Raw genomic sequence first — 24814 nt, forward strand, 5'->3', positions numbered from 1 at the left:
TGATCCTTTTCTGCAGACTGACTCCCTCGCTTGTTCTCAGACCTGTCTCATTATTCTGGACCTGCTCCATTTTTGCTGAGCTGTGTCCTGCCCTCATCAAATCTTATCCTGCTCCTGATCTCTGGATTTACTTTGTGGCTTGACCTCAGACCTGCCATATTACCATGAATTCACCCAATAATCTGGATCCTTTGCTGACTTTGGCTACCATCTCTGAGCCCATGCTGCTCATCTTCCTTGGCCAGTGTGGGATCTGAGCTTTCCCCAGACAGTCTTGTATTATGCTCAACTCCTGGCTCCCCTTCCTTCAAGGAACAGCCAGTCCTCACTGTACCCTGCAAGGTCTAGCCAAAGCACTGTTACCACTGTTGTTTTTCCAAATTACTCTGTTCCAGTTACAGAAGAACTCAAACTATCTATGCTACATTTCAAAGACATGATTTCAATCTCATTTCTACATAAAATACTGCATAGACTTTATTGCAGAATATTTTAGTGATTGGTAATGAACAAAATGCTCCAATACAGTATAATTCTGTATTCCTATTAGCTCATATGGGGCTAAAACCAGTGCATCCTAACTCTTAGGTTGAATATACTGCTATTTTGCACAGATTAATACCTATTCTTTTTTCCCTCCAAATATATAACTCTATGTGTGCCAGTAATGCAGCCCCATTCTTTTAGCCAGAGTCCTAGAGATTTATTCTTGCCTACATCTGTGATACTTATGCTGGTAGGATGGCACAAGTTGCTTAAATGAGAAGGAGACAATTAAACTGACAGCTGTCTACTGGAATGTAGTGGAGCAAATAACTGCCTGTACTTGAAAAAGAAATTGTGATACAGATACACGACAACATAGCCAACCTCCTTGAACAGGGAGAATAAAAGCTGTCTGTTCCCTGAATAGTGTCTGACTATATTGGGAACACTCAGGTATGACTCTGAAAGCTGTGGCTTCAGCAAGCAAAAAGTGATCACAGAATAAATAAAGAAATGAAAATACACACATTCCCACACACTCAAGCAGAACAGGGAAAATAGAAAGGATAAACACAGAGTTCAGTTTATTTACTTGGTTGCGAATGAAAGTCAGTGTCATAGCTAAGAACAACAAGGGCCTTGGATTGTTTTTCAAATAGGTGAGGCAGTCTTTTGGTTAGAACCAGAAGAGAAATGGTTTGAGCCTCAAGAAATAAGCCAGACTTTCAGAGTGCCCAAGTCTCACTTCAGTTTAAAGCCTTAATTAAGTCATTATGTTATGGTCATTACTGGAGACTTCTAAATTTAAGTACTTGGGACTAGCAGTTATCCAAAGTCATTTAGGTCAATAGCAGCTCCATGGACTTCATCAAGCTTCAGGTCAGGTCCTTAATGGGAGTTTTTAGTTGCTACGTACATACACAGAATAAATACATAATATATGTGTAATGCATGTATTACTACAGAATAAAGCTATATATTACACACAGCTTTTCCCTGCCTACCTAGCATTAATAAAGAGGGTTAAGCATGCCATTTCTCTTTTTTTTTCCTCCTGCGACAACCCGTTTCAGATATGAACAATCACATAGTTAAAGATTACACAGTGAGTTATTAAACACCCTTCTTTCCTGAAAGCTATGTGGTAGAGACATTTGAGGCTGGGGCAACTCCTCTTACATAAGAGAGTTTTTCTGCCAAGTTATTACCTCAGACAGTTTTTGTGTTGTAGGTGAATATTTATATAGAGATTTCTCCTCCTCATACAAGGGCTTCTTGAGAGCTTGGATATCCAGAACATGGCAAAAGCAGAAATAAGGCAGTCTTGGGCTTGATAAAACTGAAGAAAAACATCTCCAATGAGAACAGACAAAAGGAAACCAAATGCTGACTTGTAATGCTGTCTCCTGTGAAGCCTTACTCCCTCCTACTGCTTCCAGCATAAGCAGAGATCTCTTGACACCTTGCAGAAACATAGGAGTACCTGGCTGGCTCTCAAGGGTAAGTCTCAACTTGTCTATGAGTTCACTAGAAAAACACTAGCATGTTGTTCTTTTTCCACCTGATGTTTCTTTTCAGTTTGCCTACAAAGGCTCTGGTCAGTGCAGTTTCTACTTCTCAGAAATTCCACCAAATAAATGCTGATATGCTTGACTTGCAAGTTAAAGTGCCAAGTCAAGCAGCTGTCCTGAAGGTCTTGGCTCCCTTGGGTGCCTGAGGTTTCTGTCCTTACAAAAAGAATAGAGAAGATGGCAATAATACATACTCCTTTATTCTTCTCTTTTCGCTGGTTTGTTGGTCTGGGGACAGCATGTACTAGTTAACAAGTTCTGCCCTTTGCTATTGTTATCCTAAATTGGTACTCTTTGGTCAGACAATTAGATCAGGCAACTAGAGGGCTCTGTTGTTAGGCTCCCTTCTAATGTGTATTTAGATTATGGGCAGCCTAAAAAGATTACTGTGGGTGTCTGTCTAGATCCATACGATAGCTTCAGAACTACTCAGTCAAATTCCCTCTTTTCCCTCCAGTCAGTAAGAAATATTAGGGTGCTTAACGGAGAGGAAAGCAAGGGGTTTCTCACTAAAGTGTAGTCAGACTATTAAGGAGTGGTGTCTGTGAATGAACTGAGGGAAGGCTGAGAATTCCTGCAGAAGAAAACTGCTTTGGTCCTGAAAAAGAGGTGTGAGCGAAGAACCTTTCAGACATTGGCTTGCTTCTCACTCCCACTGGAGTCAGTGAAGATGCCTGTAATTGATTTCAAAGGGAGAAAATCATGACAGCATTTGTACAGAAGTATTTTTTGTATACTTCAATACATGGGACCAAAGTTCTGGCCCTTCTGTAGCTTGTGTAATGGACTAATCTCCAAGAAAAGGGAAAATTGGCTGCTATATAGACATGGAAACATTCATTAATCATTGGATCAGCACTCTAAACATTTCCTGTTTATATCCAGAGTGACACATCTTTAAATGATATTGCCAGCTTCAATTTGGCATCAATGTCTTATTTTGTAAAAACAAGCTGTTATCAAATTTAACAGAAATAGAACAGTTTCCATAAAGAAAATTATTTTGAATGGCCTTTGGTTCAGATCTTGTTTCAGAAAACAAACTTTCTTCAAAAGTTTTGATCCAGTCACCTCAGACTGAAAAACTGAAGGGAAACTGGTTGGGAAAAAAAAAGTTGGAGCTGTCCTGCATTGTCCACTTCGGGAGAAAAAAAAAAGAATTATTAAAGACGTGCAATTCCCTGGCTCATAGTAAATGAGCCTGTGGTGGATATTTTTCTAAAAAGAAACTGCAGTTGTACTGCTCACACACAAAAATGTCCATTCTTATTATTGCTGTTTGTCACTTCTGCTCTCTCAGTATTTCCACGATCAGCAGTTCTCGCTATGTCCCCCTCCCAGCCCCCTAGACTTAAACCTACCTCCTTTTTCTTATCAGGACCCAAATAACACACAGATTTTAACATATTTTAGACCACTGCATGACTGTACAAACAGATTTTGCAGGGAGAGAGAGAGAGAAGGAGGAATGGGGGGAAGGAAAAAAAGCATCTGAAAGCTAAACCTTCTAATACTCCATTTCTGTCAGTGTCTTCAGCATGACAAGGCCAGGCTTTTCAGGCTAAATGTATACTAGCAATTTCATATATTAGGAAACAAAAAGCATTTTTGCCACTGAGTTTAACTGGTGCAGAACGGCTATATCTATGCAGTTAAGCAGTTTTGCCCTCCAACAACGCATGTTGGCTGTATCCAGACCACTAGTTGTGACTGATTCCTGGAAGCATACCTGGGAATTGTCTGGGAGACCCCTACCTGGCTTCAGCTGAAGCCATGCCCCACTGCCCAACTGCTTGAACAGTTGAACAGTGAAGGCAGTTGATCAAGAATCACACAAGTTTCCTGGATCTGCTTAGTTTGCTGGTGTAAAGACAACCTAGTTATCCCCTGGACTGCAAACACTAAGGACACTATACCAAAAGAAAAAGTGCAGTAAAATTTAAATTATAAAATATTCTGGGTTCCAGGGTCTCTGTGTTGTAATCATGAAGTTTCATCTAGACAGTCTGATGTATCTCTCCTCTCCCCCTACACACCTAGCCAGGGAAGATCCTATATGGTATTGGGGGCACTGGCAAGCTCTGTATTCCCTAGGCCTTATAAAGGAAGAAGGAAAGGAGTTTGTGAGAGAATATAGTGAAGAATGCACCCACCCTCCCAGGTCTTCCCTTGCCTGTGTGTCTTAGCCATCACGTCAATGCACGAAAACACCATACCTAAATATCAAACTCCCATATCTCTCACCCCTTGGAAAACAGGTGGATGACTAATGCACCTAAGGCATGGTTGGCTAAAATATAGTAAATACCAGAACACTGTGTCTGTTCCTACTTCTTATCTGTTCTGCTGTTTCAGCACATGAAAGAAACAGGCTTTAGTGGCATATAAATTGCTGATGAAAGTTGTGTCTCCTGTCATATTTTGTGTGAAGTAATGGTGAATCTCAGAGTTCTCCTTGCAAGGTAAAACTCTCTTTAGTAATCTCAGCAGAAAATCACTGATGCTCCAGTGTCATGGCATTTTTAAATCAAGTCATAAACCTTTCAATAAGGAAGGATGTATTTTAATCCAAGCGAATTCTTTCCAGTGCAAGAGAAACAGTTTTAAATTCAGTGGGTTGTATCAAAAAAGGCTACAGAATAACTTAATCTAGTAATCATTTGTGAAGTTCAGGTCCCAGGATACAGCCAGCAGAAGAACTGTAAAACTTTGGCTGTCTGTTTAAGCTGTCCTGACATACATTACCCACAACAAAGCATTTAGCCTGTCCCTTTACAACACTGGCTTGTTCTGTGGCAGAGCCAGGAATGTAGGAATGTGGCTTCCAGCCAAGCTGGTGGGGAGAGAATGCCCTTGACCTGGAGGATTCCAGCTCTCTCCATGTCTGCATCTTTTATCCAGCGCTTTATGCCATTTGAAGTGGGTGCTTCTCCATGCTGCCCACAGCTGCTGCTCTCCCTCCTGCATCTGCCATTCTCACACTCCCAGCCTGGGTGGTCATGCTGGGTTTGTGCATTGTGGGCTAGTCAGGATGTGGCTATTGAAAGGGCAAATGTGGGGAAGGCCAGAGCTTGGCTATATGTGCGTAATAGCAAGTCAGTCAGTGTTCACAGGCTGAGAATACCACAGTGTCTGAGCTAAGGGAAGCTCTTTGTTTGCTTTTCCTTGCACTAGTGACTGGGTTACTGCAGCCTAATAGAAGGCTCTTTATTTTATTTTATGCTCTGTGAACCTGACATATCACAAATCAATTACAAAAAGCTTATAGGTTCTTTCATCCTGCTCCTCCCAGGAAGGGCAGCTGAGAATAATTCATGATGAATACATCTGATAGTTCCCAGAAGACTGTGCTTAGTGAGCTTGAAGTTCTTCCTTCTGCTTCAAACATTCACTGAAAGAGAGAGTTGAGTTTCAGGTGAGGCAGTGGTAGTACAAGAAAAGATGTTTTACACTTCATTTTTACCAGTGGGCAATTTCTGACTGTCCCTCTGATATACTCTATAACTTTGGAAAGCATCATCACCCAGGGTCCTCCCAGGAGGTAAAGTCAATAATAACTGCAGAGCAGCAGGGCTCCAGACTCTTGCTTGACACTTCACAGTTCACCCTGGCATGTGAATGTACCAGCTTCTGGAAAGTTTAGGGTTAAATAAGTGAGTAATTTATTCTGTTGTAATGACAAGAACTATTGTGAATTCATCCTGTGGCTGTAGGTCCAGATGTTAAAATTGACTGAGGCCCATCTCTAATTCTAAACTCAGTGGTAGTCTACAGAAGAATTAAATTTATCAGCAAGAATTCAAATTACATCTTTTTCCAAAGCTTGTTTATATTCTTTTCTTTAATCGTACTTTCATTGGGCCAGCAAATAATAACATTGCAATAACATTGTGCCAGATAAGCCACTTCAAAACCAGGAAGAAATAAAAATTACAAACACTGAACTGGCAAAGAAGACAACCACTAAAGATTGCCCAAATGGTGCCACAGTGTCTGCAGACATTGCAGGGAGACAATGGGATACTGTAGAAGGGATAAGAAACGATTCTGGGGGCAGGCTGTTTGTTCAGGACATGGAGAATCACAACCTCTGAGATTTCTATTTCATGTGCCTTATTTAAGGCCATGTTAAAAAAGTATGGAAGTGTCTGAAGAGTCAGGTTGAACTTGTGGGATTTTAGATGGGAGATGTAGATGCTTTTGAGACCTTACAAGTCACTATTCTGCTGCTCTAAATACTTTAGGAGTTTGGCTTTTTGAGACTGAGGGGTGACATGAAGGTTGCATAAGTACCAAGCAGCCTTCATTCCCATTCACACTGATGGGGGTATGGAGATCCTGTCCTCTCCCTCAGTGTTGCTTTGACCCATTACTTAAAAACCCTAGACCCAAAGGTAAGCTCTGACCTACATAAGATTCCTCCAACAAGTGATGGTTTGTTGTCAGCTTTTTAATTTCCTTTCCACCTTGCAAGGGTGTTGTGATACATAATTTGAGTTTGCAAATTATTCTGGCAGGAAAGCACTCTGACAAGCAGTATTTTGTGTATGCAGAGCTTGGGTTTAGGCCAAACAGAAAAGAAGCAGGAAGGAGATCAAAATTTTATTTTATCCCTTGTATTTCTGAATCCATATAGAAAGCAGCTAGGTGGGTCCAGAAATCTCTGTATGCTGGAGAACCTGAAAATAGTCTTCACTTCTGCTTATGAAACTGTACTGGAAATTTTTCTCATGCCATTTAGTCTTGCAGGTCCAACACACTTAGTGCCTCCAGCCTGAGAGCAGAGTGAAGTTTAGGCTGAATAATGCAGATTGAAGAGATGCCTCAAGGTGTCAAGGGAGGCTAAGTCCTAGGACCTTCACCTGTTGAGGACTGCACGCTAGCCAGGAAAAACACTGAAAAAGCCCAGAGGCCTGGCTGCACCCTCTGGTTCACGGCGGCTTCCACACAAAAAGAGTTCAGAGTGAGTGAGTTCCTCACTCCAGGGAGCTACTCCTGGTCTGGTTGTCAGGCGCACAGACGGAGGCGAATAAGGAGAGAGGGGACTCCTCGTGTGGATTCCACGTAAAGGATTCACTAATGTGAAGGGACTAGGGACAAAGAGCTGAAAATAACCAAGGGTCCAGAGATTTTACAGCGAGGGATGGAAAGGCGGGGATAAGGGATACAGCCAATGGGACAGAGGGAAGGAGGCGGGGCTGAAGCTGAGAGAACCAATGGGAGCAACACATAGGAGGGAACAAGGGAAGTAACCAATGGGCTGTCGAGGAGTGCAGACCTCTTTAGAACTAATACATAGTTAACTGAGGGAAATGAATACTTACAACTTCATACATAAAACAGAGAGGGGAAAACATTAACCAATCAACATAGAACATGCAAATAACTGCACCAAGGGGTGATAGGATCTCGCCCTAACCGCGCAGTCTTTAGACATTGCTCCCTGACCACCAAAGACTGGGTTCTAATGCTTTATCTGAGGTCAGAGTGGTTGCAGCCACCTGCACTGCCACAACCTGTTTAAATGTATGGGACTGAAATGGGTAGATTAACTCCCAAGGCGTAGGAAAGGGTAGCTAGTTCACTACTAGAGTATAGCGAAGGAGATACGAATGTTTGTGTGAGAAGACACAGCAAACACAGCACCCACAGCAAATAAGCTCTGAGTTACTACATGGTTATTAGCTAACTTATTTAACTTAAAATTTCTTCTCAGTTAAAGGGAGAACACTGGAGTTTGGAACATTTGGAGCTTGTACATCCTTACATCATTTAATAGAGCTCACAAGGAGGTGTGCTTAAATTCACTACTGCAGCATGGATATCCAAGGACTATCTGCCTTTTATGCTAATTAAAACACTTGTTGCTGTCTTGATTTTGTGCTTAGGCGGTGCCAGTAACTGAGTGAAAGGAGAGCACTGTTGCTAGCAGTTGAACCTCCAGGTTAGCAGGTGTGAAGTTGGAGGACTTGGGCAAGAGAAGGAAGCCTGATCTGTTGCCTTTCTTCTCAGCTTTGAAGAATGCACATAATTTGTAGCACATATCAAGGTCACTTTATAAAGAGAAATCTTTGGCAGCAAACCAGAGGGGAAAGGGCTCATACATGGGAACTAACACATACATACATGTATGTTACCTCGGAATTAATTGTGTGTATGTATGTAGGCATGTGCCTGTGTGTGCCTATGCTCACGCACACATGATTGTGCCATGGCTCTGCCAGGAAAAGCAGGGAGGAATTCATAGCTGTCTCTAATACAGATTCCACAACTAAGCTAGTGACTCCACACTTCCTTACAATCAGTGGTGAGAAACAGGCACTTAGCAGAGCACAATTCATCTTATCATCTGTAAATCACCTTTTTAAAAGGCTGTTTCTCTTCATTATCTGAAAATGAGCAGAGATACATGTTGCAGAGTTGTAACATGAAGTGAGATGAATCCCACCTTTCCTGTCTGAGTTCTCTGGAGTATTCCACATTCAATTTACTGTATAATATGTTACTTGGAGTGCTCTCTGCATGACCTGAGTGTTCACTTGCCAAAGCCAATGAGTAAACCTGATCTGAATCCAACTGAAAATTGTAACAGATTTTTCCACACAGCGACCTCATTATTTATTACAGTGGTATGTGCTTTCTTAAATACAATCTTCAGTGTAAGAGATTTTGAAGGGTTCTTTTTAAAATTAGTTGTTCATTGATCTACATTATAATGTCATCGCACAGACAGTAGTGTTAGCATAATCAAAAGAGCTCTGGACCATGTAGTGGGACAAGAGGCAGGAATCTCTTAAACCAATATTTCTGCTAAAGTTTCTGTTACTAGAAAAAGTGTGAAGAACTGATTTGGCAGACAGTTGTTACAAGGTGAATTAATTTATTCATCAGTAAAATAAGCAGAGTAGATACCTGCCTCCTGCAAACACAGCTGGCTAGAATGTTAGAGGGCATCCCCCAGGAGGAGTTAAATAAATGGTTTAATGCAAATGTTCATTTTTCAGTAGCATCTACACTGGTCACAGTTTAACATGACATAATTGTTGCCCATGGCAGAGGGCTTGGAACTATATGACCTTTAAGGTCCTTTCCAACCCAAACTGTTCTGTGGTTCTATGATTCTATGAGGTACATCTTAGAGATGCTTAGGGCAGTTCAGTTCCTCAAATTACTCAGAAGAAATGTCAGATGATGCCAACCTGGTTATACATCCTTTGCTTATTCATACACAGAGATAATGATATAGGTGAAAAACAGGGATTCCTGAGGTACGCCCAGATTCATCCTACCTAGCTTCAGATGCTGAGATGTCCAAGTCAGAAGTCCAGCTGTTTTAAGTCACTGTGGATTTAGTGGAGAAAGAGACAGCCCCAAAGACCAACTCAGATTTGGATTTAAATTGCTCTCCATAGGTATCTCTCTCCCCTGATGATAGAAGGAGTCTAGAATGTGTAAGTACCAAATGCAGGTGCTCTGGTTAAATGGATGAACATATTTCTGTTAGCACCTTAGCAGTCCTGTATGGCATTCATAGGGTCCTCAGCAAGTCCATCTGGATTTGGTATGTCAAGGGAAGAGCATATTTTTCCCTAGTTACTCAAGCACAAGTTATCAGTTGCTGTGTTTGCTAAAAATCTCAAGATCTCAATCCTGAGAGTGCTGACAGAGGCATTTGTGGTGCGGATCTGAGGCTGTGCTAGCTAGAGAGAACAGTACTTACAAACAGTTCATTAACTCCACTTGCATTAGGTACTTACACAGCGGATGTTTAGAGGCTGTCTTGGCTCGAGTTGTAATGGCAAGTGGTTGCTAGGAGGCAGGAATGGATTAATCCTAAACAGAAAGGAAGGCAAGAGAATCAGCTTTTGAAAGGGCAAGAAGGATGACTATGGAAACTACAGGCCTGTCAGTCTCACTTCAATGCCTGGTAAGGTTATGGAGAAGATTATTCTGGGAGGTTTTGAAAAACACCGGAAGGACAATGCAGTCATTGCTCATAGCTGCCACGGCTTCATGAGAGGCAGGTGCTGCATGTGGAAAGCACTACTGTCTGCAGTGCTGGAGAGTAGACCACTGCATCAGGAAGACACTTTAACCCTCCCTTCCACTACAGAAATTAATTAAGAGGGAATTCTATAAACCCTACCTCTTTCAGCATGTTTGGGGTAGAAAACAGAATTTCAATGACCCCATAGGGTGCTCTTTGCTGTTGCTGGAAATAAAGAGCCTTGTGCAGAACTACTGGAGAGTCCAGAGAAGGACCACTAAGATGATTAATGTGTAAGATCATTGCCCCTATTAGGACAGGCTGATAGAGCTGGGAATGTTCAGCATGGAGAAGGGAAGGCTCATGGAGGGATCACATCAATGTGTATAAAACCTGTAGGGAATCTGTAAACAGGGTGGAGCCAGGCTTTTTCCAGAGGTGCCTCGTAACAGGATGAAAGGAAATCAGCACAAACTGAAGCACAGGAGGTTCCCTCTGGACATCAGGAAACACTTTCATTTTTTACTGTAAGGTTCACCGAGCACAGGAACAGGTTCCCTAGAGAGGGGGCGGAGTTTCTAGCCTTGAAGACTCTGATAGTTTACATGGTCCGTGTAACTCTACATGGTCCATGTAACTCTACATGGTCATAGGCAACTGCTGACCTGCTTGTGGGAAGTTGGACCAGATGACCTCTAGAGGTCACTTCCAACCTTAGCCATTCTGATATTCTGTAGATGTTAGCCTGGCGGTCATCTGTGGATTTGTGGTTGTCAAAACTCAAGGGAAGAAAGCTGTCCTTGCATATGTAAGAGGATGTTAGTGGGGAAGAGATCACTTCCAGCTTATCTTTGGATGCCACTGTCCTTGCAAGCTGTTGAGGAATTAACACACATGGCAGCACTAACATTTGCAGGAGGATTTGGGGTCTGTAGAGCCACATGCCTCCTACGCAAGAGGAATAGCTGAGAAAAATTGTTTCATTGTTCCTGATGCTTGTTTTCACACTCGGCAATCAGCTTCCCTTGGCATCTTTCCATCTCTGGGACCCAGCTGCCAACAACCAGGTTTGGGTTTAGCTGACCTATTGTTTGCTTGTCATTTTAAATATCATAGACCCAAAAAAAAAAAAAAAAAAAAAAAAAAGAGAAGGGTAATTTCACTACAGCAATGAATAAGTGCTAAGTAGATTTTCTTTCAAATGTGGTATGTTCATACCACGTGTGTTTGCTAAATACCTGGTCTATATCCTCCTACAGTCACCCTTGAAAGAAATGCTGTAGGTGCTTTTAGGTAACTCCTCTTTCTCAGAAGTGGCAGCCTGTGATCCAGGATACATAGCAGTAAGGAGACCTGCTGGATTTTGCAAGGAACCTTAGATCCTTTCCGTAGCCTTTCCCATGCAAATTCATCAGATAAATAATAAGCCGTAATTTTGCCTACTTGATAGGAAAAAATAGCTTTCATAAAACTTTCAAGTAAATTGACATTCTATTTGTTTAGACTGAACAGGAAAAAAGAGATCATGTGAAAATGACCTAGGGATAAATCATTTTGATATGAGGATGTAGTAGTTTTCTTACTGAGCAGAAGCAGAACAAACACAGTGGAAGATCTCAGATTATATGGGTGAAATAATTCTGCAAGTGGTGGACCCCGACGATCCTGGGACAGCACACTTCTTTCACCACCAGTTGCTCTCAGAAGTTACAGTTCTCATTCTCTCAGTCACATCCTCTACAATACAATCTTTTCAGCATGATTCACATGCCACTTCCCAAGTCAGAGACCTTCCCAAGCAGTTCCCTAATAGGGAAAGTATATTTGAAGAGTGGGCAGAAAATGAAAATGTTGTGTGGTCCGGAATCCTCTGTTTTCATACCTTATCCTGTTTTTATATATATATATATATATATATATATATATATATATATGTATAATGTGCCAAATCTGGTTTCTCTGTATGAAGTGAGCATTGTAGAGTAACTATGATTTGTGTAGGGTAAATGCTTCCTGTTGCTATTTTAAAGCATACAGAGGCAGGCTTAAAATAATGCACCAGCCCAAAAAGTTCTTTAAATAGCACAGGAAATATTATGAACTCTGAGTCCACCAGTGACAGTACAGGAAAAGGAAAAACAGAGATCAGATAAGACTTTGGTAACAGGAATGACAGTGGGATTATATATTCTTCCAGAGGTTATCACAAGCTTGATTCTGATACAGGTAGAATATCACTAATAAAGAGAATATTTTACCAGGATGGGTTATAATCTCCTAATTATGGAGCTGTTTCTGTGGCAACAGACAGAAACCACATTTACCCTGGTTTTGGTGGCTTGTGTATCTTTAATGATATGCTTCAAGAGAATTAAGGAGGAAATGAACAGTGACTTGTGGAAAAGGTCAGCATGGGAACACTTTTTGTCCTGTTGTCTTGCTTGAACACACTGACTACTGGACAGAAAAACTCTTGGTATCAGACACCATGCTTGGTTACAGTTTTAATTATAGTCCTACAACTAGAATAGTATTCCAGTTGGGACGAGGGGGCATGGGAGGGGAGAGCCTTACTCTTATGGCTGCTACATTGCTGCTATTAACAGTTAGTGCAGAGTCCATCTCCCTCCCCTTTCTTTGTTCATTTATGTGGGTGTTGCCAAACAGAATTAGTTTATAATCTCATTATATATACCTAATCCTGTTTACTCCTACAAAGGAGACTGGCCGATCTCCCTTGTTTTGCTATTTCTCTTTTCCTTTAGTTATTTCAGAGATATTCTCTATAAAGCATGGACTTTCAGAGTGAATGCTTATCCTGTTTACTGTCCTTAATTCCAGACTCATCAAATTCAGCACCCTGCCCTATCCCTTTCAGTAAATATTTTTTTTGAGTCAAGCATAATACAAATATTAGCTGTAGCTCTTCTTATGTTCAGTTCATGTAATTGCACTATTCTGAAGCAATTAAACTTCTCAAATGACATTTTGGGTTTACATTATCTTTTGTGCCTTTAAAAAGCAGTCTCCCCTAGAAGATTTCTTTATGGGCAATGCAGTAAAGAAGACTAAAAGCTGAAAATGTCTACACTTATTTTTGGTACTTGAATACTAAGGTGCTTAGTAAGGTAGATTCACTTAATTCAGAATATTTCTAAAGCACAAGGAATCACAAGTATGTTTTTGGTGACTAGAAGTTCTTAACAAGGTTACTAAAAGCATGTAAGTGTCGTTGATGTGAATACAGGCATTAGGAGCATACCCACAGTAAATATAAATCTCGAGAGCAGTTGTAAGGCAAGATGAGAACCATAACTACATCTACGTGTTTACCTTTTTAAGTGCTAAATGTAGTTAACAATAGCATGTTTGACTTGATAAAGATTTGCATAGATAGGCTAATAATTTTTGTTTTACCTATTTAGTGCTTGTGAAAACTCCTAAGGAAAATGAAGACTTTATCCTTATTTATATAACCTAGACAGTGAATAAACCCGTTTCCTGAGTTCATTTTAATCAAATAACCCATTCTGAAGTGATGGCTTTCAAAAGTACTTCAGTACCCACTATTTAGCATAATAGGTTTTGGAGGAAAGAAGGCTCACAAGTTCCTAATGATTACTTTTACATGGTTCCAAAAGCTATATTACAGTTAGCTATACTGTAATCCTTCATCATTAGCTATCATAGAATTTCTATGCTACATGGGGCAAGAATTGTAGGGGAAAGTAGCATCACATTTTTGGCTTGAAAAAGCAGATGAGCTTTCTTGGAATGGAACAAGAACAGTTCTACTCAAAAATCTTATCTTCAAACTTTGGACCAAGATATATGTGTAACAAGACTATTTGCAGCTTAAGCACTACATATGTCTTACTTAGTTACTTATTTTATGTGAGAAAACAATTTCAGTGTAGTCACATGCAAGCTGCCATTCCATCAACTTTCAGCAACCAGTATGTCAAGACTGCCTGCCCAGAACTACCACACTAGGCATTAAGCATTGTTGATCATTTTATTGCATTTAGGAACACACTGAGGCTTTGATAAGGATCTCCACCAGGTAAGTTTTTAGTCTAAATACGAATGATTATCTTATTGTGACAGTGCAGAATCTCACTGACGAGGGGAAAGAAAAAAGTTTCAGCACAGCCTCTAAAGTTACAGAACCTAATGTTATGAGAAAAATAAAGTTCCTATATTTTAGGGCCCAGATTTCAGTACCATGTTACCACTAGGAGCTTCTAGAATCAGTTGCTATGTAATTGTTTATCTGCTTAAAATCACTGTGTTTGACTTCCCGCCTTTAACATTTCTGAAATTTCCACGATAGGCCTCTCTATCGGCCTTCACTCAAAAATCAGATAGCAAGAAGAAGTCCCTGTAAATGGAAGAATTGGTTCTACATCCAAAGCATTTAAAGAAGAAAGATTTTTACATTGGGTCCTGCCCTGCCCCAGCTGAGGTCTCCAGTCACTGCCCTCTGAAATCAATACTGCTTCTCATAAAATGCTGAAGTACCTGCTGGGAGGAGGGATAGGAATCACAGCACTCCACAATTGTGTCCTCAGTATCAAGACACAGAAGCAGTTCTCTTTTTCTTGCCCAAAGACTATTTCAGAAGTTTGTATGGAGTGAGGTAACTTCTACAGGAGAAATGGAAGACAATTGCCCCATTTGACATAGGAAAGATCTGCTCTCAAATTTGAACCAGAGGAGATCCCAGGTCACAGGCTGAGTGTTTTAATTAACAGGCTATTAAGTTATTAATGGAGACTTTTTTTCTTTCTTTCATGAGAACAGCTTATCTGGACACAAATGGATGCAGCTGAGATGCTGATTCACAGAAATTGGAGGTATACACACACAGACTCCCCCACCATGTGATAGAAACACATCTCACTAAATGGTGCCAATGTGAGGGACAGTGAGGCTGTGACCAGTGCTGTAAATACACACACTCTTACTCTTTCCTAAGATCCAGTCCTCCTGGCTCTCTCTTGGCTGCTGGACCTCCAGTTCTTGGTTTGCCACATGCAAAAGATGCTGGGTGTTCAACCAAAGCCTATTACTTTTATCTAGGTGACGAAGAAGTTACTCATTCAGAATGGTGAACGTTGTAGTAGTATTCACCATCAGTGATGTTCTCAAAGATTTACAGCTGTGGAATTATGTAAAGCTGTGCCCAGACCTAATTTCCATGCCAGTGTCTTGTTCTTTTCCTCTACTCATCTGTTGTCCTATAGAAATGATTCTTAAAGTACAGAGACCAGATTTGCAATCAAGTATATCCTGTGGTTGTATTACTGTATAATAATTTACAATAAGAATCCATTAGAAATGCACCTATTAAAATGGCATAGGAAGCATCCCAAGTACATATCCATTTCCAAATTTTCCTCAATTTCCCTTGTTTCTCTCCTTTAAAATTTGAAAGCTTTTAAAGCACAGAATGTGAGCAGAGCATATTCCCTGGGTACTTCAGGATGCTGGCCTCTGAGGTAAAGGCTTTTTGAGACAGCTGCTGTTCCTTCTGCTGCCCCTCTTGCCAATGCCCACCTGTTTACCTCATTTCCCTTTGCTTTTACCTGTAGGAGTCTTGCAGAACTCTTCACAGCTGGGCAGTTAAGAAGCAGAGCCAAGGAGACACCTGAATATCTTCTGCAATTGATACCTGGGTGACAAACACATAGAGAAGCTCTCCATGTGCAATTTAGGGGTTGTAACTTGGTTCAGGCTGCAGAGTGCTCTGTAGCAGACTTTGTAAAGTCTTCTCTATTGCACTGAATCATTATTAGTTTCAATATAATGACTCAACAGAGCACTTCAGAATAGAGATATGCTTTATTCTCAAATCCATCTGTGTTCAACAAAAAATCTAAATATCCACTTGAGTTAGAAAATGCTTAATAATTTGCCGAATCAATCCTTTACAAGCAGACTGATTTTATCTTGTGCTGCTTCTCTTCCTACTCCGTTGTAGCTGTGATCCTGGAATCTCAACTGCAGGAAAGTACAGCTATGCCCTAGGAATACAAACAATGGAATTTGAGATAAAAAGCATTCTGAGGAGAAATTCCAAGTCATGGTTTCCTTTCATTAGTTAAATTAGATCTACGGTGGCAATACCACCCTGCAGATACACATAGTCAGACACAGATATACAGACAGATATCCAGAGAAAGGCATTCATGCTCTTTTTACTTAGCAGGCCACATAGTGATTTTTTGCTTTGCAGGAATTCCCACAGACTTCTAGACATGACATGATGAGAGCATACAGTCTCTTGCCTAAACAGTTTCAATTGATTTTATTATGAAAAAGGAATATTGGAATAATAACTGCTGTAAGAGACAATATGCCTCTTATTCTGACATAAGTGCTGACAGAAAGAGCATGAAAATGTATTTGCTGTAAGACATCTCAAAATCTCTGACAGCTGCATTTAGTGTTGTGTTTGGGCTGTAATTTTCAAAGGGGAGCAAGGACAGAGGTACTCAAATTCTGTGGAGTGTGGCCTTCATTCATTAGGTGCCTTAGAAGCTTAGACTTACTGTTCCATTCTAAGCTGCAAGAAGTATCCTTTGCTGTAGAAATCCTAACCAGGCATGCAAGGAACATTGTTACCCGGGGCAGGAGTACTCCAAACTATAGTGGAGAAAATATAGAATGACATGCACGTGATAGCCTTGTTAATAAAGTTTCTTAAATCCATGCTGGTTTTCTCAGACAATACAATCGATAGTGTAATTTAAATAAACTTCATGGTGAGTGGTGCCATGAAGAGCGAGATATCATTCACAGGTGGTTCTAAGCGAGATATCATTCACAGTGGTGCCAAATGGAGGGAAAGGTATCCAAGGTTACTTCTGCTTCTTAGGGAGGATCATCACTATTTATTTTAGCAGCAATGGTCAGAAGAAGGAAGAAAGTAAAGGAGGGTAGGATTATGTCTCCCTATATTGCCACTGATATATTATCAATTCTCTGAAATTATATTCTCCATTTTTATAATATTTGAAGGAAAAAACAAGCAAACTGTCAGTACCTCAAGCTAGTGGAGCATCCCAAACATTGGGAATATAAAAATGTGATCCCAGAAAAGAAATCCCTAACAACTTACAAGATTAATTCTGCCTGATTGTGATAAGAGTCTTCAAGGATATTGCAAAGCGTGGTACCAAACACTGCTGTATGGCTCCAATATGAAAGTAGTAAAGGTAGATGTGGAAGACAGGGAACTAATGTTTATTAATTGTTTTTGTCACAGTTAAGGATACAGCTGAATAGCACAAAAATGTTCTAAATAAAAATGTTCTCAAGCATATTCATTTATTGATCAAAGCGGTTCCTACTAATCAGATTGCATATTTTGTCTCAAGAAGCAAAGGAGAAGAGTGATAGCACAAAAATTGTAAGAAAAATCAGTAGACAAGTTACAGATATAACACAACTTTCTGGACCTATCTGTAAGACAGGCTGAAATAGGCAGCAGTTAAAAACAGGCTTCAGGAGATATCATGACAGACCAAAGAAGATGATTCAGGAGCATTCTAGGTGTAAGGACAAAGAAACATTGAAAGAGCTCATGGGAATGTAACTGGAGACAGGCATGTAACAGTGAGTATAGAACTCCCAAGCTGCTCTCATGCTAAGTGTGATATAAACATGATAAGGCAAACAAGCATCTAGAGGACCATGCAGGGTTTTCAGGATTTGGCAAAACAAATAAAGCAAGAGGAAAATGCATGAAATGTGAGAGTATTTAATGAGAGCTATAACACATGGAGACAAGATCAGCTGTGTGTGATAGCAAGAATGCAGTTATGGACAGAGGGAGAGAGGGAGGGAATTTTTAGTGACTTTCTTAGTATAGATGTGTTAAAGATAGCTGAGCTGTTTGAGGAAGATAAGTTAAAAAGAGATTTAAAAGGCAGTTTAAGCTCTCATTAGGAAAAAATAACAAAATGTGGGGAATTTTAGAACCGAATAGTTGTAACCAGAGAGATGATGGAAAGGACTTTGTGGGATGGTGGGATAAGATATCTTAAAGACTACTCAAACTGACTTTGTTGGACTGCAAATAGTTTTTCTCCAGCATAATGAGCAGTGTGTCATAAAACTTCCTGCTCATTTTAAGTTCCCATTTGTGACATTGTATGTACCTTTCCCTTACACAGAAGAAAACAGATGAATAGAAATGTGGTTCCTGGAAAAAGGAGTGGGAGTACACAGAAAGACTGGCTTTGTTGTGTCTTCTTAAGATGTCATGGGAGTCATGGCACAACTATAAAATTCTCTGGAGGAACAGAAATCAGGTGATCTTCCGTAGTCCTCTGATGTCACTAGTAATTTTGGTGCTTGCAGAAGAAAGAAAATAAGATACAAAGGGTAATTGGACACCTCAAGGAAGTAGAAAGAAAAATTTGACTTAAGATAGACGAAGATAAAGCCAACTCTGATAAGAAAATTTTAGACAAGATTGTCTAGCACCTGATAACTGTAAATACCAGAACATTGGTAGCTAAAGTACCTCAGATCATTGACCATCAGGATGTCAGTGAGAATACTGATACTAGTACCAATCTGAGGAGGTAAATGTATTAGGAACATGTGTTACTTTATTTTTAAGTCAGACCAGAATTTATAATATATCAGACAATTTTAATGCATCTTGTTTTACACAGAAGTGACGCTTGGTCATTTACTAAAAAGACAAATTAAGGAAATCACTTCAGAAATAAAATACTGCTCAAGGATGTGTGGGTAAGAAAATTAATTAGGAATAACGGGGGGGGTCAATAAAGAACATGAATAGTCATTTAATCCCCATAGCTTCAGTGGTCAAAGTGTGTGGTTAAGATGACATAAGGCAGATCAAGAAGCATCTGGGTAAAGTTCTTTCCGCTATTGCTTGAGGCTGGTCAATCCAAAGGAAGCAAAGTGGAAAGACTAAGTTAAAACTGTGTTCTTAATACATATGACCAGCTACAGAAAAAATGTGCCCTAGCAGAAGGAGTTTGGGGCAAACTGAGAAGTCATGAGTCATTATGTTCTCTAAATCCATGAAGGGGGGAGAGGCAGCAAGAATGTGGGAATGAAATGGACCACCATCAGAGATTTATGCCTTGCAGGCATACCCACATGCGATAGGAGACAGGCGTGTAACGGATGAGTACATTGCGATGATGGTCTGCCAAATGGTGAGCAACCCAGGTCCTAAGCCGTATCACCATTTTCATCATTCCTGAGTTTACTCATCTAGGTCTCAAAATAAACAAAGCAGTTCTACTTCACCTTAAACAGAAGTTTGAACATATTCCCCAAATCCAAAATGGTGCATGGAATGTCCAGTTCCCAGTGCCTCTGAGGCAAAAGTGAGCTGTGCTTATCATGTACACTCTACTGGTCAGCTGGCCCGACACACAGGATTGAAAGTAATAACAAAAATTGAGATGTAGCTCACTGCTCATTTGTTATGTGCTGGAGCTCATCTGCCCAGAATTACCAAGGAGTCTGTGGATTTCAAGCCAGATTTAATTGCCATTATGAAGGAAAAGTCCTTCCCACTTATTTTATGGAGAGTCTAGCTTTTTGCCTGAGTATTTAAAAATGCACCTACTGCTGCCCTGAAATACACAGTAGTGAATAATAATGTTCCTGGTTCTTGCATTTAAAACATTATGCTTGGTGCCAAATGGTACTTCAGTAGCAATATGAGCCATGAAGTTACATAGCAGTTTTCCTAATGCAACCATGCCACATGCCCAAAATCAGGAAAAAGAGGGAGTTTTAAACTTCAAGAGCATGAATAAATTTTGGATGCTTATGGATGCTTTCCCATGTATCTCAAACAGCATATAAACTATTCTGGTCCACTAAAATGCAGCTGATCACTATTAATTGCCGAACTCTTTATTCCGTATTATTTCATTGAACTATTGAAGAAAGTGCCACCTTTGGGCTTGGAAATCTAGAGAAGGGTATTTCCCTCCTGTAAGTGTTTTTATAACAGAATTATTTTTAACTCAGATTTCTGCTAAGTTTTATCTACAATTGAAAACAGAAATAAAAGATACACTAGAGCCTTCTGGAAAGAGTCAGAAGCACAAAGAGAAAATAAATTATTTTACAAATACCTTCCAGATTTGAAGACAGAGTGCATCAAATGTTACTATAAAAGCTGAACTGAAGTTGAAGCTAAACCTGTATTTTAAGAATAAGAAAACAACTTTGTGTGAGTCACTGAGGACACAAAAGCAACCACAAAGTTTGTGCACAGTCTATACAGCGAGCTTGACATGATTTCCAAAACCTTTAATTTCTGTTGGTTAGGGGAACTAAATACATCCTTTAAACAAAATACTGTGTTTCTGCAAAGCTTATGCTTTGCAAAAATGAAACAGTTACTGAAGACATTAACTCTTCAGTGCTGTACAAATATGGGAAGGATGTATACTACTGAAAAGCTTGCACAGATCACCTTGGGAATGAGTGTCTGAGCTATTGACCTGGGCTGCAAAGTATTCTTTCAAGAGAAGGAATATTTTCCAGCACATTTTTTTTAATAGTTTAGAGCTTTTCTTCTGGTTGTATTTCAAGATACAGTATGGTGGAGTAGATATTTTATTTATTTCATAAGAATTAGATGCCTAGCTTGCACCAGACAACCCTGAGCCCTAGTATGGACACAGACTGTTTATTTAGGCTGTTATCATCAATGAATCACTAAAATTCCTCTTTGTGCAACCTTTGTCACCTACTGAGAACGTATCATGGCTTCTCTGCAGGTACTTGTCCAAGTTAATGAATCTATGGCAGCAAAGAAAGTTTTCTGGCCTCAGAGCCCAAGGAGCTTATCCAAAGCCCACTGGATTCAAAGTGAGCTTTTCCATGACAAAGATTTGAACAAAACCTTTAAACAAAACATGAAATCCTGGAGGGGATGGTTGCTGTTCTTAAAGACATATTTTACCAGTATCAATGTTGTTGTGGTGTCAATGGTGTCAATGCCTTCTGTGGATGAAGGCTGGTGAGAAAGCCACCACTAACATAAAGTATTTTCTGAGTTGCTCTGCATGAAATGAAGAAAATAAAAAATCTGTCATAATAGTCTTCTAAAAAGAATAAATTGCGTTTAAGTGGGTTCTGTCTTAAATGTGGTATGAGCACAAGTTAGTGAGGATTTCATCAGTGAAAAGAAACAAGCAGTGTAGTGAAAAATCTGGTGCCCCTAAACATCAGTAGAAATTCTTATCACATTCTCTCCTATTTGTCTGAGCCATGAGTGTATCCTTTCTCTTTACAAGGGGAATGAAGATCTTTCACAGATGTTACAGGAAAGCCTATATAAATTTTTCTGCACAAGTCAGCAAGACAGTGCAAACTGGAAATTATATATTTATTATGATTATTCAGAATACATATTATATTTTCAATGCCATGGGCACATTGAAGTGTAAGTGCAGCTCTCTTTTGTGTAGACTGTAAAGGAACTAGTGACCTAAAGTGTTCTACACATTTGGTAGGAAGCTGCATATACAAGGCAGGTATTCCTTAAACAGTGTGTGTGACACAGGCAATCAGTGTCTTTTTTTACTGCTTCTGTGAAAGCCAAGTCATTCTGCAGAAAGACTTCAGGTCTCATCAAGCAGGAAAAAGACAGCAGTAATGCAGTAATTGTAGCACTTTCACAGACTAATGGAACCCTGCGTTCTGGTCCTGCTTAAAGGGCTATTTATGTGAAATAGTGAGTGGATTCAGGGCACAGTCCTTGGAGCAGGGGTTAGAATTCAGATCTCCCCTTCCTGTGACAAGTATTCAACTTAATACATTCTGGTAAGAATCTGGAGAAATCTGTGTTGTTCTTGTTTTGTGTTGGCTATCTTTAGGCATCTTTTGCAATGAGAATGCTGACTGAAGGCACTTGCACTCAGTGCTCAGAGAATTATTTATGAAAGCCAAATGCTCAAGGGCGAGGCCATGTGTGACTTTGAAGCGCCTAAGAAAGAAACAGATATTGGAAACCACACTTTCCAAAAACTCTCTCAAAGCCTCTTCCAGCCTCAGTTCTGTTTGCCTCTCTGTAGGCACAGGAAAATAGCTCACAGAGTATTTGCTGCAAATCTGGAACAGAGTAATTTCCTGCAAACTAATACTCAAAACTGGAAACCTACATTCATGTTATGTAACTACATGTATGACCCTCTTACTTATAAATTCCAGTCTGTTATGGATAAGACTGACAAAATTGTACAGATACTGCTCAGAGTGCAGGAGGAAATATGCTGAAATAGGTCATTACTTGGCCATTGTCTATGTAATGCAGGGGCCAAAAATGTTGAAAAGAGATTATTTCTCCCTGTGTATATTGAAGAAGAAAAGGTTACCCAAGGTTTTCTATGCATTTGGCTCAAGGATGCTGCAATATGAGAACATGTGATTTGTTAGGGAAATCCTATGTGACTCCTCTACAGCAGCTAACCAAGTAAACAAGAAGTGAGCTGGAACTTTCTGTACAAGGACTTTTACTGGAATCATTCGGAAGCTTCTGAATATACTTAAGCTTCCTCGGGAGGTTCCCTCTGTTACTGCAGGCATCATCTCTCAAACAAATGAACTTTGAAGAGGTCACGATTTTTAGATCAAGGACTTCAGAAAAGTTTTTTCACTCCCATAGAAGTTCAAGGTCATGTTATTGTAATTTCTATGAGAGTTGATAGACTTTTACGAAATACACTCTAGACTTCTATTTTTTAAAGGAAATAAATAGCATAAATATAATTTAATAGGCCTTTGATCTTAATCTTGCTGATAATCTTCATATATAATATGAGTGTCTTTAAAAGGCATTTTTTTGCGTATCTCCACGTGGCTTTTCAGACATTCAAGCTGGCACCTGTTTGTGGCACTAAATATAAAATGATTCAAAACTTCCGATCTTATTCTAAGCCTTCATCTATGAAAATGACCAGTGAATTCCTTTACTTAACTCCAATGAAATTCATATGGGATCACTGAATACTGAGTGCTCAAGTCTATCATGACCAAATTACATCACTCAGGAGAAGTCAGTGGTAATATCTTCTTAAAAGATCACAAGCAGAAGACATAAAAAGTAGGATTATTGCTGGAAAAAAAAAGAAAAAAAAAAAAAAGCTGGCCAAAGCACCTCATTTCATTCTTACAAATTATTTCTTTCTGCACTGAAATTTCCAGAGGTACATCAGTATCTCAACAGTGTCCGTAACAGAATCTGGACATTTAATTACTGTTAAAAGTTATTTTAAAATACATTTTCCTTGTTCTAATATGAAAATGGTTGTATTCAGAAGTTGGTGACAGGTGCATTTGGGTGTATTTGCCCCTCTTTTATTCCCTCTCTGTTTCTTCTTGCTTGGTTTTCCTATGTTAGTGTTTTCACATTATTTCAGAAGGGGGATCTCAACTCAAAACTGTTGGTTTGTGACTGCAGAAACAAATATCAGCAGTGAATGCCCATCACTTTGGAAATTCATCTCCTTGTCTTTACAGTGATTATGCCTATTTGGCTAAGCTCAGTGACAAAAGCACAACAATATTTCATACCAGAATTCAGTAATCATTGGATTTGTAAATCCGTGGCCATTGTCCTGTGAGTAATCTTCCACCTTTACAGCTTAACCACTACAGCCCCATGCTTTCCATTAGTTTCCAATACAGAAACTGTCTGTGAAAATTACTTCTCATGTCATATACGCTGACATCTCTAAATCATTTGAATGAAGCAGAGAAAACCCCCCAAATCTCTTCAAATCAGCTTATACAAGACTTATTCATAGATGAAGACTGGACACTGTACTTAAGTTTTCAGTTCAGTTGCCGGCTCTTTGGTAGCAGTAACCATTCAGGATGAAAGCAAAACGTGACATTGAGCACCTGCTCAGTGTTCAGGAGTTGTACTTTGTATCTAGGATATTCCTATGATTCATGTATCCTATCACTCCTATTAGTTTTGTATGAGCCTTACAGATAATATTTCTGCTTGGGTCCCCCGCTTCATCTGAGCAAGTAACAAAATGCAGGCTGTTGTAGATGATTTATATTCAGAGAATAAGGTAGTGACAGAGTCAAGACCTTTTGTGATGCATCCTAGTTTACTTGCAAAGATCCCAGTAAGCCTGAGTACATCAGCCTCTAACAGCTGGATTCTCTTCCACTGCTCCTAAGTCCCTGTTTCTTTCAGCCAGCACTCACAGGAGCTCTCATCTAACTTCCCATTGCTCATGGCAAGTGCTTCTACAGTGACATCTCCTATTTCCATGCAACTTTCTCTTCCTTCTCATTTATTTGTTTGTCGGCTATGCAGACCTTCAAAAATATGTATCAGAAAAGTCCTTCTAACAAAATTTTGGGGTAGAGAAAATTATTTTTGCTGGTTTTTTTACAAAATACCAATAGACTCACATTCCCTGGACAAATTTTGGTTTCAGTTCTGTTATTCTGAAGCAGTGGGAAAACGGGTAAATGTCTTAAGGATACTGGAACACCCCAAGACAGTACTGTGACTTCACTGAGAAGCAAATAGTGCTGTCTTTTATATGTCTTTTGAAAACCTGAGAGATCAGTGCCAAAAGATGTACTTTGTAGAAATTCCAAGATCTTGTCATCAAAATCATGTCAAGAGGATCACACTCCAAAGAGCATCAGGGAGGTAGAGACTGCTGATGCCTAAGACAGCTTTACATGTTTTCTCTGAGTCTGGATCTGCATAACTTCTTTTGCTTTTCAT

The 24814-nt window shown here is 39.8% G+C and overlaps 1 long non-coding RNA gene across 1 annotated transcript; it reads left to right on the forward strand.

Moving 5' to 3' along the window:
* Positions 1–1900: 1900 nt before the first annotated feature.
* Positions 1901–17371, forward strand: LOC116438526. The gene is made up of 2 exons (XR_004237792.1): positions 1901–1986; positions 14378–17371. It is a non-coding gene; the product is annotated as an uncharacterized LOC116438526 (long non-coding RNA).
* The last annotated feature ends 7443 nt before the right edge of the window (positions 17372–24814 follow it).

The sequence above is a fragment of the Corvus moneduloides genome, chromosome Z (genome assembly GCF_009650955.1).
Source record: "Corvus moneduloides isolate bCorMon1 chromosome Z, bCorMon1.pri, whole genome shotgun sequence".
Taxonomy (NCBI): Eukaryota; Metazoa; Chordata; class Aves; order Passeriformes; family Corvidae; genus Corvus; species Corvus moneduloides.